The 19,308-nt window shown below is 36.7% G+C and overlaps 1 long non-coding RNA gene across 1 annotated transcript; it reads left to right on the forward strand.

Moving 5' to 3' along the window:
* The first annotated feature begins 293 nt into the window (after positions 1-293).
* LOC125277614 lies at positions 294-16,126 on the forward strand. The gene is made up of 7 exons (XR_007186943.1): positions 294-512; positions 2,143-2,331; positions 6,887-7,085; positions 8,591-8,667; positions 10,342-10,501; positions 14,980-15,141; positions 15,737-16,126. It is a non-coding gene; the product is annotated as an uncharacterized LOC125277614 (long non-coding RNA).
* Positions 16,127-19,308: the final 3,182 nt, after the last annotated feature.

Here is a 19,308-nt window from a genome sequence, read left to right on the forward strand (position 1 = left end):
TATGCTTTAGTTATTTTCATGGCCAGAAAATAACTCTGTTTATAATATTCTGTGAGGGACTTAGTTTGCTGGACAAACGAACAGTTTCTCTAGATAATTATTAAACCAGAACTAATCATATATGTAATTGATTATAATTCGTTGTAATTGATTCACAATATATGTTTAATTCCCCGTTGGGTTGATATATGAATCATAATTTATTCATAACCTTATGAATTATTATATTCATATTTCATCCATAAATTAATTAATAACTGTACGAACCGCTACATTCGTTACAGAACCCAGAACATTAATATTTTCCTAATATTTTCATATGCTTTCCTTGCGTTCTTCCTCTCTGTCTCTCAGGGAAGAGGCTCAGTTTGGTGCGGTCAGAGTGGAAGAGGACGGATGCCACGCTGCAGAGCTGCAGGAGTTACTGAGAGAACTGGGTCACGCAGACACACTCCAGTGTTTCCTACACGAGAAAATGAAGTCAGACAGATGTCAGTGTTGAGAGGAGAGAGGTACACTTACACATACCTGTATATGTGGTTTAAGGCGACTCTCCATAGGCGTAATGGTTTTTATACTGTACAAACTGTACATTCTCTCCCCTTACACTACCCCTAACCCTAAACCTACCCATCACAGAAAACATTCTGCATGTTTTGAATTTCAAATAAACACAGTTTGGTATGTTTTTAAGCCATTTGGTTTACGAGGACACAGAAAGTGTCTTCCTAAACCATGTTTACATTGTAATACCCATGTTATTGTATACATTTGTGTCCTCATGTATACAAGAACACTCTCACACATTTAGATATACATACACTCTCTCTCACACACACACTCTCACACACACACATTTAGATATACAGTATTTAATCCTGCATATACTGGTGTGATTCATGTGTACTGCCACTATTTTCCCCACTGATTGTCGTAAATATGTAAATATTGTGGATGATGAAAATTAATGTAAATATAGCAGATGAAAAAAGTGACAGAATGGATGTGACAGAAACAGATGAATCATAGACCTCCTTAATGGTATTTACAATGTAAATGAAGGCACATTTTCATTTGAGAGAGCATTTGATCGGATAAAAATATGCAAGATTAGTTATCAGTATCTGTCCCAGAAGAAAATTAATTACAATTTGAGTAAATTGTGTAAATCTGCTAAAAGTATATTACATCATCTTTTAAGAGTGCATGATCATATACATGAACTCAAAACTACAAACTTTAACCGGTGCAAGTTCAGATTTATGGATAATAATGTTTCTTGTTGGTTTTTTATATATACACTACTGGTCAAAAGTGTGGAATCATTTTTAAAGAATTTAAGATTTGTTAAGATTTTTAAAATGTTTTTAAAAGAAGTCTGCATTTATTTGATCAAAAATACAGAAAAACGTCTCAGGTTACGCATGTAACCATGGTTCCCTGAGAGGGGAACGAGACGCTGCATCACCATGGCAATGCTTTGGCGGATCCCCAAAGCGTTGCCATGGCGCGAGTTCCCTCTCAGGGAACGTCTCAGGTTACGCATGTAACCATGGTTCCCTGAGAGGGGAACGAGACGCTGCGTTGCCATGGCAATGCTTTGGAGATCCGCCAAAGCGTTGCCATGGCGACGCAGCGCGAGTTCCCTCGAAAGGGAACTTTGAAATATTATTACAATTTAAAATAGCTAAACTGTAATTTATTCCTGTGATCAAAGCTGAATTTTCAGCATCATTACTCCAGTCTTCAGTGTCACATGATCCTTCAGAAATCATTCTAAGATGATGATTTGCTTCTCAAGAAAAAAAAAAATTATATATATATATATATATATATATATATATATATAGATAGATAGATAGATAGATAGATAGATAAAAAATATAAATACAGTATTACTTAGGGGTGTACTCATTTTTGTGGCCAGCGGTTTAGACATTAATGGCTGTGTGTCGAGTTATTTTGAGGGGACAGCAAATGTACACTGTTACACAAGCTGTACACTCACTACTTTACATTGAAGCAAAGTGTCATTTCTTCAGTGTTGTCACATGGAAAGATATAATAAAATATTTACAAAAATGTGAGGGGTGTACACACTTCTGTGAGATACCGTATGAATGTGTGTGTGATGAACCGCAGAGGCCCGTGAGAGAGCAGTGCATGCTTCTCGTCAGATGAGACTGAATGAATGTGAAGCTGCAGTGGAAAAGATCACTGACATCATTGAGAAACACAACAGACAGAGACGAACGGCACAGCAGATGGTGAAGAGCTAAACATCTCCACCCGCTGGAGTCAGCGAGCTCCCAAAGGCCTTATGGGAATCAGGTATGATGGGAATCATGGGACGAAATCCACATGATCTTGAGTTTGGTTTCCATTATGTCAGAAACTCTCCAACTTTAGTTGTGTATTTCAGTAGGTTTGTGTTTCGTAGTATTCATTCCGAGCACATTGTCCTGCAGTGTTTGTGTGCATCCGAAATGCACCGGCACACTTTCAGGCTTTCATGAATACCCGATCCATCTGACAAGATTTATTCCGTCACAGACAGATACATAAACATACAACTTCTCTGACTATTAGAGCTTCCTATAACGTGTGTGAACATCATCACACGGATCCCCCCCGCAAAACCACAGGGAAATATGCATCGTCTCTCCTCCATCTGCCAGAAACTCAAGCTGAAAGATAATTGGGAAAACAGGACAGCAGAGCCACACATAGTGACTCCTGTTTCGGCTCGTTCTCCTGGGAGGGCGATTGTGCTGTTTTATGAACAATTAAAGATGGACGGTGACTGACGGCTGTCAGTAAATCTGATGTGACAGTCACTGGAAACGGCGTGTGAACATGATGCAGATGCAGCATCAGCGTCTGTGTTGGCAGGCAGTTGCATCATTGTTGTTGTGCATTTCTAATGCATGTGATTTATATTTCGGCTCAGTGTATGTCCAGTGTTTGTGCTGGATATCAGTTTCGCTCCACTGTGGGAAAGATGTTTGCTATCAAGACCAGGGTTTTTCAAACTGGGGCTGCAAAAAGTGTGCTAAGGGTCCATGGTAAAGTTTAGAGGAAAATAACGCATTTAAAAACACTTTATTATACTTTACTATAATTTTTTTTAAATAAATAAATTATGAAAATAAAAAATAAATTATGAAATAAAATAATTAAATAAAATGACAATAAAATAATTAAATAAAATTTGAATAATGTAAATGCAAAACATTTTAAGTAAGCTAATGAGATTATTCAAAATTCTATTTATTTATTTTAAATTAAATCCATAAAAATAATAAACAAATGATTAAAGAAATTTATTTAAGAATTTAGATTAAAATAAAAAATAAATAATTTTTTGATTAAAGTAAATACTTAAACATTAGGTTAAAATAAGTCAACTAATAATTGCATAAATAAAAAAAATATTAAAATAAACAATTAAATAAAAATCTGAATAAAATAATATATATAAAAATTAGATTCAAATAATCAAATTATTAAATAAATAAAAATTATATTCAAATAATTAAACTGAGTATTTTTTAAAATATATTCAAATAAATAAATGCACATTTGAATAAAGTAAACAAATAAAAATTAGATTTAAAATCACTTAAATAAAAATACTTACAATTAAAATACTTAAAATATTATTAAAGTAAATAATTCATTTTTTAAAATAATTCAACTAATGATTAAATAAATCAAATATACATCAAAATAAAGAAATATAGATGTTTGAATAAAGTAAAAACATTAACATTCTGGTTAAATTAAAACTAAAAAAAACTAAAACTAAAACATCATTAAAGTAAGTACATACATAAAAATTACATTAAATGACATTAAAATAAAACAAATGTTTAAATAAATAAAATAAATTAGTAAATAAATTTGTAAATAAATAATACATATAACAGTACAGTATGAGTTTTTTTTTAAAAAGTAATAATGTAACTTAATAACTCTCTGATCTAGACCTGAATGCTGTGTGTTGCTCATGGAGTTGCACATTCAGCTTTTATTATTGACAACTAAGACCTGCATATAGAATGTGTTTATAAAATATTTTTATTTATACAACCAACGAAAGAAGATTACCCGAAAACACTGTCTGTCACGGTACTAAAATATGAGATCTGATATAATAGAGAAAAAAAAACAGTCATGGCCATAAATATCATAACCCTTATATTTTTTCATATATTGCAGCATTTCCCCAAGGACGCAGTTGAAATGAAAACATCTTTAGTGCTTTTCTTTGAGTTTCTCAACCTCCTCAAATTTCACCAGTGATCAACATTTAAGAAAAAAAATGTTTCGTCATTTTAATTAATGAAATCATGCATCAATTTAAACCATTAATTCTCCAAGAATTCCATATGTTTTTGTGTTGTTTTTCGGTTTGGCAGCAATATTACAAAAATATCAGCCTTGATCCTGCCCGTATTGTTATTGTTACATTTTGATAACATTAGTTTACATGAACTAACAATAAACAATACTTCTAAAGCATTTATTTGTCTTAGTTAATGTTAATTTCAACATTTACTAATACATTATTAAAATAAAATGCTGAATATGTTAATATTATTTGATGGACCTGAGCTGACATGAAACCAATGGTGAACAGTTAAAAAAGATTAATAAATACTGTAACAAATAAATTGCTCATTAGTTAATGTTAGTCACTGAAACTACCTAATGGACCTTTATGTAAAGTGTTACCGATATATTTAATAATTTCTATCTTTTTAGCTGCTTGCCCAGCTTTTTAATTGGATCTACTGATTTAGTATTACGTAGATTATTGACATGCATATTTTCATGCTCTAAGAGACTTAGAGAAATGACATTGAAATGTTAATTATAAGATCATTTATAGTACTGTAAGTTACAGGTGTTCTGAAACACAGATGGTTTTCTAGAGGATTGTGTGCATTGCAAATGGACTTTACTTTCTAAAAGTAAGTGACGGCTCACTGCAGCTGGAGAATGACCCATGTGTGGATCGATGTTCTGCTGCAACTTCAGCAGTGTTCTGGAAGAAATGTTGCATTATTTAAAAGAATGCAAAGGTGCCAGTATTTTAAGACTGGATCTGTGTTTCCTCCAGGAGTCCTAGAGGACATTCACTGCTTAGGTTCAACTATAATCCTGAACCCTGTAAAGCCTGATGGTCTGAAAAAATTGAATGTTTTGATCTAAAAAAAAATTGCATATGTGTTTTATGTTTTGTATCATATGTGATAAATAAGGCTTTTATGGCTCACATTGTGAGAAAATGGAGGGGAAAACATCTCATTTTTATTCAGAGGCTCAAACTGAGCAAAAATATGCAATTTAGTGCAGATGCTGATATTTATGTGATGAAATTCTCATGCTTGTAATGTAAATCAGTGAGATCTTATAACAGTATGGTAGATACTAACATAAAATGCATCAATAAAATATCAAATATCTGGCAATAATGTTTTAGTAAGATGATATTTAAATGCTTAGTTTTATGATCAAAGCTCTGTAGTTTTAAAACATATAATGCAATATAATGGTGATTGAGAGATGAACAAATAAACCTTCCTCAAAAGCCTGAGGATCATATTTGATACTCATGATTTTTATTCAAATAAGCTGCTTCAGTCCAGTAAGTGTTCATCTTGAAATATTACTAACAATATCAGTTATTCTGATGTTTACTTGATAAAAATCAGTGCAGATTTCACAGCAGAAAGACACGAGCTGAAGGAGGACGTCTGTACAATTATACTTTAACTTGATAAAACAGCCTAAACTATCAGTCAGACAACAGAAGGACTGTAGGAGATTGTGTGACTCGTTTATCAGATCATTTAGCGGCCTTTATGTGTCAAATATGATATGGTTCATCTTTTGACCAGATCACAGAGAGTTAAAGAGCAGATTTACAGCTGTCCATCTCAGTTCAGCACATGGTCTGTAATGGCGTCAGTGCTGGATTTCTGTGTGGAGAAACTTTGAAGGTGATCTGTTGGGTGTCATTCAGGTCGGAGTGGCCGTGAGCTGATGATAGATCAGTTTTGACACATTGAGGACGCCGCGCCGGCCGTGCGGCAGGTAATTGCACCTGAGCAGCATCTCCAGAGACTCTCGCTGGGACGCATGAGTTTCTTCTTTTTTTTTAATTCAGCTTTTCTGTTCAGCATCTGAAACTCCTCCATGAGTGCTGCGGGCCGGACAGGGAATTTTACGCAAGTGTTTGCTGTGAATGTGAATTATTGTAGCTCACTGAACTGAATAATAACACCATTGTCTTCTGTAGAGCTGCTTTAGCTAAATCAAATTGGTTTCATAATTGATAAACTTTGCAGCATTGATACTCTTATTTAACTAGGTAACACTTTATTTGGATACTCCACTCTAGACATTCTACTAACTAGAAGTAACTTTGCAAATACATGTCAACTTATTCTACCAACCCTGACCTAACCGTTTACTAATACTCTAATGAGTTGCTTCACATGGACATGCAAAGTTACTTATAGTTAGAAGAATGTCTAAAGTGGAATCAACATTGAACTGAATTGATCTGAATAATGACAATATTGTCTTCTTTAGAGGTGCTTTTCAACTGAATTAAATTAGTTACATAATAAATAAACTTTGCGGTGATGCAACTTTGCGTTGTTATTGAACTAAACTGAATCAACATTGAACTGAACTGAATCAATACTAAATTGAGCTGAATAATGACACTCTTGTCTTCTGTAGAACTGCTTTATAGCCTAAACTGAAGTCAAAACTTTATTTCTTTGAAGCTGTTAGAAATAAATGTCTCACAACTCTTTAGTCTCATTCCCAACATCAGAAAAGCCCTAATGAATCTGTTTGTCGTCTGTAGTCTGCAGGCGACGCTGTACTCCGATGTTTGGTGAGGCGTCTGTGGGGTTTGCTGGAGGTCTGGAGGTGCAGGAGGAGACGCTCCTCTCTTCTGATGGGACCGAGGAGGGAAGAGCAGGAGCGTCGGGAGCCGAGAGCCCTGGAAGAGCAGGAGGAGGAGAAGATCAGCGGCCGGCTCCTCTATCAGACCTTCATGGAGAGTAAGAGCGCTGTTTGAGCTCAGTAAAAAAGCATTTATCATCCATTTTTCTGACTGAGGGTGGTAAACACAGAGGTTTACTTACAGTATCTATCTAAACAAGGACATTTAGAGACGTCTGATGTTTCTATACAGCTAGTTAATTCTGTAACATAACCCTAAAGGCCCGTTCACACCAAGAATTATAACTATAAAGATAACTATAAGCATCCACACCAATGCACCATATCGCTATGTTTGTTTTAAGCACGCACCGCAGTTTTATCGTCTGCCACTTTAAATGCTCGAGCTCTTTAAAGCAGGATGGATTTTGTTCTTCAGCTGAAAAAGTCCTGAAAGTGTCAGTTTAAGGCACAATATGTAAAGTTTCGCCTCTAGAGGTCGCCTATTCAAAACAAAGGCGTAGCTTGATGATGCCAAGATTGAGTGCAGAATCTTGGGAGTTGTCCTTTTCACCTCACAGCCGGTGGAAAAGAATCGGGATGGGAAATCATGTTCCTCATTAAAAGTTTCACATTATTCCATTATGTGCTTGTTTAATTCCATGCGTGGAGTCTAGAGGGAAAAACAATCTTAAAATAATTGTGCATATTTCATGTCATTTATCGAATTATTTGCAAAAATATGTATTCATTTTTGGCAGAATTTCATCGATTGCACTTGATTTACACTACCATTAAAAAGGTTTTTATTTTATTCTGCAAAAATGCATTAAATTAATCAAAAGTGATAGTAAATTCATTTATAATGTTACAAACAAAATATATAACATTGTTCTAGTGGATATTTTAATCCCGAAATCTTACATATTGTGCCTTTATTGCAGTGTGTTCTACATTTTTGCAATTAAAACTAAATTTGCTTTATTTTTTACAATGTTTTTACAAACAAGGACAAGGACAAAAAAAAGTTTAATCGTTACAGTATTAAATTATTACATGCGTTCATTTAATTTACTTTTGGTTTTACAAATGATGATATCACTAAAGCAGATTTAGCTCACTTCTGGGTAATAATTTGTTACCAAAATACGGATAAGTTGGTACAATACAAACACACACACACACACTCACACACACATCAGATCTTTTGGTCCAGTGTAATTCATACGCAGATTTTCTTTCTAGCCACTAAAAGAGCAGCAGTTACTCTTATTATAACTGGAACATGCATTGATTCATGCAGACAGATCCAAAAAACACACAGGTCTTCTTTAATCCTCCGCTGTACCTCATTAAATTGAACACGCAGCCTCGATCCATCTGAGGATTCGCATTCCTTATAATCCTCCGACATCAAAATATATAAACAGGTCCTGATGGAGAAGAGCGTGTGATTAAGATGATTTGGATCAGCATCACTCGAGCTGTTAAACACACTCATGATCAGTGTGAATGTCTCCTAATGGCTTCAGTATATTTCCAGTTCAAATTAATCCCATCCTGAAGTACCGGAACATTCAGTCATTAGTTGTTTGTGTCTACTAAGTGTCTTTTCTCCCTGTAGGAGAGCATGTGAACTTCAGTCTCTTCAGTTTTGAGCAGAACAGGAAGCTGGAGGAGACGAGCTGAGACGTGGAGAAGGTACAGAGAGAGTGATGATGAGAGGGAAAAATGGTTCATTGGAGTTCTGTATAGAACTCTAATGTTCTTGACTCCCTTTTAAAGAACTCTTTATGCCCAAAAGGGTCTATATAAGGAAAAATGTCTTAATATTTCATGTTTAATTGTTTATTTCAATGTTTTCTAGTGATAAAGTAGTTAAAACTAAATTCATAAAGAGATCCCATGATGGAAAAGGTTCTATATATGAAGTGCCTGATGGAACCCTTCAACTAAGATCATGTGTTTAATCATGTGTTTACTTTAAAATAAAATTAAATGCAAGTTTACTTGCATGTAATATGTGCTTAAACTGTTAAAATATCAGATATTATGTATCATAATGTTCTTTACTCCACAAAATTCCGTAAAGAAAGAATTTGAAGTACTGTAAGTGAGCATATAGTAGCAGACTTGCTAAAGATTTCAAGTAATAATTTGCTACATTGTTGTCTCATGACCTCATTTAATGTTTCACATTATTCCATGATGTGCATGTTTAATTCCATGAGTGGAGTCTAGAGGGAAACACAATCTTAAAATAATTGTGCATATTTCATGTCATTTATCGAATTATTTGCAAAAATATGTATTAATTTTTGGCAGACCAATCAAATAATGAGTCAAAAAAAATGTCATCGATTGCACTTGATTTACACTACCATTAAAAAGATTTTTATTTTATTCTGCAAAAATGCATTAAATTAATCAAAAGTGACAGTACATTCATTTATAATGTTACAAAAGATTTTATTTCAAGTAAATGCTGTTCTTTTGAACATTATATTCATCAAAGAATCCTTGAAAATCAAATGTATGACAGTTTCCTCAAAAATCAGCACAATTGTTATCAACATTGATAATAATCAAATTTTCTTGAGCAGCAAATCATCATATTAGAATGATTTCTGAAGGATCATGTGACACTGAAGAGTAGTGATGCTGAAAATTCAGCTTTACCATCACAGGAATAAATTACAATTTACAATATATTCACATAGAAAACAGTTTAAATTGTAATAATATTTAAACATTTTTATTGTATTTATGATTTTTAAAAAAGTGCAGCCTTGGTAAGCAGAAGAGACTTGTTTCAAAAACATTTGAAAAAATCTTACTGACACCAAATTTTCGAACGGTAGTTCATTTAGCTAAGTGATATATTTTCGGCACATATTGAAGCTCCAGAGTCCCTGTAAACAGTCCCAATATGACAATAATAATCAGGCAAAGACCCGAGAGATGCTCTGAAATGTTTTTTGTTTACATTGTTTGTAATGCAACATCAGCCTTTGGCAGCAGGTCAGTTATTTATCATCTGTAGTTATTGATAGTGAGCGATTGATTCTCCTCCAGCCTCCTTGTTTCAGTCGTAACTATTAAAGTCTGGGTTTGAATGTTTAATACGATAATTGAGCTTCAGTATCGATCCCTCTATAACTCAGAGGCAGCATTGTGTTCCTCGGTCCTCTGAGTCGAGCGTCTGACCACAATAAGATTCTCAAGCGGGTCGATATCGGGCTGAGAGCTTTAGCCATGAAGCACTACTCCTTCGGAGCAAGACCAGATCCTGATAATGGATGAATCTTGTGTGTGTGTGAAGCCATTAAAGTATCTCTCTCTCTGTCTGTCTCTCTCTCTCTCTCTCTCTCTCAGCTGAGGTGAAGTTTGGAGCAGGAAGAAGTAGCAGAATCTCAATCTGCACAGACTTGTCTCCAGGATCTGGATCTGAGTCTGAAACAGGCGGTTCAGGAATCTGGAAAACTCCAGTCGGATATGAGAGAGAAGGAACGTGTCCTCAGCCTGATGTGTGCAGGTATGTATTTGTCATTAACACTGCAAATGAGGAGCGAAAGGAAGCATCCACCCAGAATCCCTCCTTCCAACAGAGTGGAATAATCAGTCAACTAATAAGCAGCAAAAATACACTACTGCTCAATTAAATAAGATATTTATTTATTTTTATTTATTTTACCTTTATTTTACCAGGCAAATTATTAAGAACATGTTCTTATTTTCAATAAAAGCCTGGAACATTTATAATGTAACAAAAGATTCTATTTCAAATAAATGCTGTTCTTTTGAACTTTCTGTTCATCAAAGAATCCGCAAAAATCAAATGTATCACAATTTCCACAAAAATATGAAGCAGCACAACTGTTTTTAAGAATATTCATGAAGGATCATGTGACTCTGAAGACTGGAGTAATGATGCTGAAAATACAGCTTTGATCACAGGAATAAATTACAGTTTACTATATATTCACATAGAAAACAGCAATAGATACATAGATAGACAGACAGAGGGACGGTTAGATAGACAGATCTCTTGCCATGCTGAATAAACTATTTCCCTGAGCTTATCACTATGCATTCTGGGATTGCCTTCTCTGTATTTGATTCTAATGCTGGTGCAGAGGTGGTGAATCTCTGAAGGCTTCATCAGAGTCTGTCCTCTGTAGTCTGAATGCTCAATGCAGTAATGCGTGTATTGAAGCGTTAAATTGCACTGTCCTTTAGATAAAAGCCAATGTAAGTTCTTTCTCATGGCCATTAAATATTCCAACGTGTCTCTTCCAAACAGGTTAAAAAGTCATGTTCCATCTGACTGGAAAAGCATTCGGGTAGATGTTTATCTGAAGAGAAGCATTGAGCTCAATGTCAAGTCAAGTCACCTTAGTTTGTATAGTGCTTTATACAATAGAAATTGTTTAAAAGCAACTAATTTACAGGAAAGTAACAGAATCAATGATGCAAACTTCATCAAATACAAGACAAATTCAAATTCTTCTGTAAAGCAACTCTACAGAAGACAATATTCAGATAAATTCAGTGTTGATTCAATTCAGTTCACTAACTGTCGATGCAGTGTTTTGTCTTTGTAACACCATATCAGCCAATTTCATGTGTGATGTTTAATGTGCATGATGTGCAGAATTTTGGTCCAGTGAGTATTCAGTGTGGGCGGGGCTTGTAAACAAAGACTATGATGCTCTTTCTTAATAGGCAGGTTATATATTAGTAACCGTCAGTTATCATATATAAACATTAGCTGGTTTATTTTGTGAGAAGCTACTTGAATGTTTCCCTCAGCGACTCTCTGACCCCGTTTACACCTGCTGTTATTGACCATCTCAGGTGATCCAATTAGTGGTCAGTTTAGAGACAGATAACGGTCTCAAACCATCTCCTGTGAGCACTTGTGATTGGATTCGTAGGGATGCAGTCAAGATCTTGCTCTTGATCTTGTCTTCTGTCTTCTTCACAAACTGTGATTAATGAAGCAGCTGATGATCTTTCCATACTGTAAAGACGTGAACCGGAGATGCACTCGACCGCATCTGTCCATCCAATTATTTCTATTTCAAAAACATTACTAGATGTTCCCGGGAAAGATTTCTTTTAAGTTTTATTGAAAACAGAATAAATAGTAGGATAAACAACATTCAATTTATTTTCTATATACATAAATTCAACATTAAAAGGTAGAGAAAAAATGGATGGATGGATGGATGGATGGATGGATGGTGGGTTGTTGGATGGATTGGTGTTGGATGGATGGATGGATGGATGGATGGATGGATGGATGGATGGATTGATGGATGGATGGATGGATGGATGGATGGATGGATGGATGGATGGATGGATGGATGGATGGATGGATGGATGGATGGATGGATGGATGGATGGATGGATGGATGGATGGATGGATGGGTGGGTGGGTAGGTGGATGGGTCGATGGATGGGTCGATGGATGGATGGATGGATTGGAGTTGGATGGATGGATGGATTGGAGTTGGATGGATGGATGGATGGATGGATGGATGGAGGGTGGGTGGGTGGATGGATGGAGGGTGGGTGGGTGGATGGATGGATGGGTGTTGGGCGGATGGATGGATGGATGGATAGATGCATGGATGGATAGATGGTGGGTGGGTGGGTGGATGTTGGATGGATGGATGGATGGATTGGTGTTGGATGGATGGATGGAGGGTGGGTGGGTGGATGGATGGATGGTGGGTAGATGGATGGGTGGATGGATGGATGGTGGGTTGGTGGGTGGGTGGATGGATGGATGGTGGGTTGGTGGGTGGGTGGATGGGTGGATGGATGGATGGATGGATGGATGGATGGATGGATGGATGGATGGAGGGTGGGTGGGTGGATGGATGGATGGTGGGTGGATGGATGGATGGTGGGTAGATGGATGGGTGGATGGATGGATGGTGGGTTGGTGGGTGGGTGGATGGGTGGATGGATGGATGGATGGATGGTGGGTGGGTGGGTGAATGTTGGATGGATGGATGGATGGATGGATGGATGGATTGGTGTTGGATGGATGGATGGATGGATGATGGATGGATGGATGGTGGATTTTGGATGGATGGATGGATGGATGGATGGATGGATGGATGGATGGATGGTGGATTTTGGATGGATGGATGGTGGGTAGATGGATGGGTGGATGGATGGATGGTGGGTTGGTGGATGGATGGATGGATGGATGGTGGGTGGGTGGGTGGATGTTGGATGGATGGATGGATGGATGGATTGGTGTTGGATGGATGGATGGATGGATGGATGGATGGATGGATGGATGGTGGATTTTGGATGGATGGATGGATGGATGGATGGTGGATTTTGGATGGATGGATGGATGGATGGATGGATGGATGGATGGATGGATGGATGGATGGATGATGGATGGTGGGTGGGTGGGTGGATGTTGGATGGATGGATGGTGGATTTTGGATGGATGGATGGATGGATGGATGGATGGTGGATTTTGGATGGATGGATGGATGGATGGATGGTGGATTTTGGATGGATGGATGGATGGATGGATGAGTGGGTGGATGATGGATGGTGGGTGGATGTTGGATGGATGGATGGATGGATGGATAGATGGATGGTGGGTGGATGGATGAATGGATGGATGGTGGATTTTGGATGGATGGATGGATGGTGGGTGGATGGATGGTGGGTGGAGGATGGATGATGGATGGATGGATGGATGGATGGATGGATGGGTGGATGTTGGATGGATGGATTGGTGTTGGATGGATGGATGGATGGATGGATTGGTGGTGGGTGGGTGGGTGTATGGATGGATGGATGGTGGGTGGATGGGTGTTGAGTGGGTGGATGGATGGATGGATGGATGGATGGATGGATGGATGGATGGTGGATTATGGATGGATGGATGGATGGGTGGATGGTGGGTGGGTGGATGTTGGATGGATGGATGGATGGATGGATGGATGGATGGATGGATGGTGGGTGGATGGATGAATGGATGGATGGATGGTGGATTTTGGATGGATGGATGGATGGGTGAATGATGGATGGATGGATGGATGGATGGTGGATTTTGGATGGATGGTGGATGTTGGATGGATGGATGGATGGATGGATGGATGGATGGATGGATGGATGGTGGATTTTGGATGGATGGTGGATGTTGGATGGATGGATGGATGGATGGATGGATGGATGGATGGATGGATGGATGGATGGATGGATGGTGGATGTTGGATGGATGGATGGATGGTGGATTTTGGATGGATGGATGGATGGATGGATGGGTGGATGATGGATGGATGGATGGATGGTGGATTTTGGATGGATGGATGGGTGGATGATGGATGGATGGATGGATGGATGGATGGATGGATGGGTGGATGATGGATGGATGGATGGATGGATGGATGGATGGATGGTGGGTGGATGGATGGATGGATGGATGGATGGATGGTGGGTGGATGGATGGATGTTGTTGAATCATAACCAATAAATCACATCCATTAGAATAACAATATCCAAAAATAGCTTATATTTCATAGAGTTTTGTCTGCTTTGTGGACAGTGATAAATTGACTGAAATCAATCTAGGCCCAGAGAAAGTCCCAGCATGCAGTGGCAGTGAGTTAACCAGCTAGTTATAAGTCTGAAGCAGGTGGTTGTGACGGCAGGACTGGTTCTGCTAATGTGAGAACTTGGGGTTTATTTTAGGATTCATTCATGCTTTGGCTTCTCTGGGCTCCAGTCTCAGTGTTCATACATAAAGGTATTTACTGGACTATGACCAGACAAACAATTTCTTCATCTACAGTAGTTTGTAGTTTGGAAATGTTTTGTTCATATTGTGATATTCTCCGTGAGGCATGTGGACACACTGTTGGACATTGTTAGTGGATAAATGAGAGCACAGACTTGTGTCCATAACTGATGAAACACCAGTGTGAGAGGTTGTGTTTTTAATTTGTTGTTTTATTCCTGTTCTTGCCGATGCAGGTATAGAGAGTCTCTGTCCAGGCTGGAGTGAATCACTCCGGGTTAAAGGTGTATTCTCAGTGGACAGATGACCTTGTGACCTCAGATGTCATCTCTTTGATTGGCCAGATCAAGCTCAGAGTCTCTGATCTTCTGCGTGTTCACACTTCCAGCTGCCGCAGGGTGAGAGTTCATTCAGTTCAGTTCAGAATGAGTCTAAACAGTGAATAGAAACAGCTCACATAATGAGCATAATTCGAGCCTGCACGTAGGAGACTGACAGGGAAGAGGAAAAATTGAATAAATAAAGAACCACTGTGGTCACGTTGACTATTTTAACGATATCTTCTCTGGACCTGAATTTTGTTGCTTTCTATGGGAGATAAAAAAACCTTTTGGATTTCATCAAAAATATTTGTGTTCTGAAGATGAACGAAGGTCTTACGGGTGTGGAACGACATGAAGATGAGTAATAAATGACAGAAATTTCATTTTTGGGGAACTAACCCTTTAAAGCCAATTATACATAGTGCCCAAAAGAATCGGTAGACTGAGAAAAAATATTTCCTGTCCTTGTCCAACACTGATTAGGTGTTTTTGTGTGTTTGTGCTTCTTCATACAGTATCTAATCTAGTTTTTTGCAGAGTAAAGAATGACAGAGTATATTTCCGTGACTCCCACCTGCTCCATTACTGTCTAAACTGCTTCACCTTCATACCACTGCGGTAAAAACGAAACGAATCACCTCTCACCATGCCTTTGCTTCTTTTTTCTCAGTCTCTCTCCTGAGAGTGAGGAGGAGTGTGATGAAGAGGAAGTCAAACCGTTCTCCAGAGACCAGCTCACACAGAACGCCATGAAGACGCTGCATTGATTAGACTGTTGCATTTATATCTTGCAATTCTGACTTTATTTCTCACAATTCCGAGGTTATAATTTACAATTCGGAATTATTTTCTCAGAATTGTGAGTAAAAACTTTTGAATTTTATAAGATAAAAAGTCACAATTATCTTTAATTTTAAATATCATTTCTGATATTTTTCTCACAATACCGAGTTTATATCTCATAATACAGAGGAAAAAATATGCAAATTTTGATTTATGAACTTGAGTTTGAATTGCGAGTTAACATTTTTTCCTCAGAATTGTGAGAGATAAACTCACAATGGCAAGAAAACAAGGTGGAAACAAGCTTTTACGGTCCCACTTTATATTAAGTGGCCTTAACTACTATGTACTTACATTTAAATTAATAATTTGATACAATGCACTTATTGTGTACACACATGTTTTTACATTGTACTTATATTTTAAAAACACCTGCATGTAATTACATCTATAATTAATTTCTGTAATTACATTTATAATTACACTGTTGACCCATCCCTTACACCTTACCCCTACCCTTAAACCTACCCATACCAGCAAACCTGTCTCTAACCTTACCTGTATCCCACCTCAAAAGCAGCAAAAGTGTTTTGCAATTCAATATGAACCCAATAAGTACATTGTACTTATTTTTTGATGTAAGTACATAGTAGTTAAGGCCACTTAATATAAAGTGGGACCGCTTTTACCAGGATCTGTTGAACTCAATAAGTAAGTAAGCACTATAATAGTAACATACATATAATAGTAGTCTCTTGCACAAATTTTCCTCACACAAGAAACAAGCATGAGAAAGACCCACATTTAATTTATTTACTGAAAGTCCATCCTTTTCTCCTACTTAATCAATAAATGGTCAAACATGAGTCCAAAATAATTGTATTTAAGTGATTGAATATTTCAACACATGTAAGATCTACTAAATCCAAATGAACTCAGTCCTAAACTGGCTGCTGTGAACCATCTGTTTAACACTCATTATGTAATATCCATGGATGAGAATATCCGTGTGTGTGTGTGTGTGTGTGTGTGTGTGTGAGTACATGTGTGTGCACGAGTGTGTGTGTGTGTGTGTGTCCAAGTTTATATGATTTATGAGGACACAAATTTGTATAATCACATGGTTATTACACTGATATTACAACATAAAGGCGTAATACCTGTGTACCAAATGGCTTTAAACATACTAAACTCTGTTTTTTGAAATTCAAAAAATGCAGAATGTTTTCTGTGATGGGTAGGGGTAGTGTAGGGGGAGAGAATGTACAGTTTGTACACCAACGTGAGTGTGTGTGTGTGTGTGTGTGTGTCAGCTGTTTCATAATCAGCAGCATGCCTTGAGTGTGTATCATTAACATCTGATCATTAAGCACTAAAGACTCAAACAGCGACAGTTTCTATTCATCATCCAGACACATTAATTCACAGCAAAATTACCTTTGTGATTTCTAAGAACTTGTTCATATAAAACTTGTCGAGCCGCTCAAGTGTTTGGCACATTGCACAGAAATATATAGTGATTTGCTAGTTGTATTAGATACGCTGCAAGAAAACATTCACAAATATACTCTGATCAAACTGAAACACACCAAATTTATTCATTATGATTTGATTATTTATATCTTAATTATAACTCCAGTCTTTAGTGTCACATGATCCTTCAGAAATCATTCTAATATGCTCATTTGCTGCTCAAGAAACATTTCCGATTGTGATGAATGTTGAAAACAGTTCATATTTTTGTGAAAACTGGATTCTTTGATGAATATAAATCATTTATTTGAAATCGAATCTTTTGTAACATTGTAAATGTCTTTACTGTCACTTTTGATCAATTTTTAATGCATCATTGATGAATAAAAATATTAATTTCTTTATATATTTTATATAGTTATTATTACTGTGCTACATTACATGATGTGGTTCATTAAGAGGTTAATTTCTGTATTGGAATTCTCTTTTTACATTTGTAATGCGATTCATTCTTTCTTACAGGGTTTTTTTTGACCAGCTGAAGGTCACATTCATTTTTCACTATCTATCATACGTATGATATTATAACTAACTATTTTTGAATGAATGTTAACCAGCATTAGATTAGTGAATGTAATATTTGTTTGCTTCTCTCACATCTGTTTGAACAGCCTGTGTGAACGCGGTCTGAGAATGATTAATCACATCATCTTTATGAAGCCCAGCGCCACACCGCTGACGATCTGTTCTCTCCATTAATCTTCAGCCTGGGAACATTTCATCCACATATGGAGAAACATCAGCACACATGAGGTGACGGACCATAACTCTTTCTCCAGGAAGACTCTTCATTAACTCTGAGGGAAACGGCACGTCATCTGGAGAATTAAGGTAACTTTATGTACTGTAGGCACCAAATGTATTTGTCTATAAAAATTAAGAATATTGTGATATCATGTCCAAAGTATGTAATATTATGATATTACCCCAATACTGTTTTGTAAGGGATGTTTTTGTGATGTTACGTAGATTTGACATCATGTGCTTCTTGTTTCTTCTTGTGAATGTGTTTCTTCTCTATGATAATCCAGTAGTAGAGCCGCCAGAACAGTGTGAATTAGCAGATGAGTGCTGGTGCTCTTCCTCTGGAGGAGGAGGATGATGTGCTCTTCATATCACTCTGGCTGCTGTGATGATGAGGAGCATCTGTCAGCATCAGCACTGAAAACCCGCTGACACCTATGAAGAATCATGAGGCGCTGATATACAGCTCTTATTACATTATTAACAAGACAAACAGATGTGTCTGTCTGTCTTAGGGTGACCATCCCATTTTTACTGGGACAGTCCTATATTTCAGCAGTGTCCTGAACTATTATGAAAAAATAATGTTTTATCATGTATTTCTTTTTTCCTAAACTGTCTTTGCTAGGTGATGGTTTAGAAGTGAGTAGCAGTTTTCTGTCACGTGAGAATAGCCTAATCAAAGGTAACCAATTTCGTCATAGTATATTTTGGAGAACAAAATTACCATCCAATCACAATCGATTCAATTGCAGTTAAGTGAAGGCTGGATATATTAGAGATTGCGGAGATTTGAGTCCTTAAAGGGTTAGTTCTAGGGCTGTCAAACGATTAATCGCGATTAATCGCATACAAAATAAAAGTTTGAGTTTGCCTAATATATGTGTGAGTACTGTGTGTAATTATTATGTATATATAAATACGCACAAATTTATGTATATATTTAAGAAAAATGTGTTATTTATGTACAAAATATTTGTATTTATATATAATAAAAATTATATAAAAATATAAATAAATACATATACTTGTAAGTATTTCTCAAATATATACATGAATGTGTTTGTATTTATATATACATAATAATTACACACAGTACTCACACATATATTAGGCAAACTCAAACTTTTATTTTGTATGCGATTAATCGCGATTAATCGTTTGACAGCCCTATAGTTAGTT

The sequence above is a fragment of the Megalobrama amblycephala genome, linkage group LG10, assembly GCF_018812025.1.
Source record: "Megalobrama amblycephala isolate DHTTF-2021 linkage group LG10, ASM1881202v1, whole genome shotgun sequence".
In the NCBI taxonomy this organism is placed as follows: Eukaryota; Metazoa; Chordata; class Actinopteri; order Cypriniformes; family Xenocyprididae; genus Megalobrama; species Megalobrama amblycephala.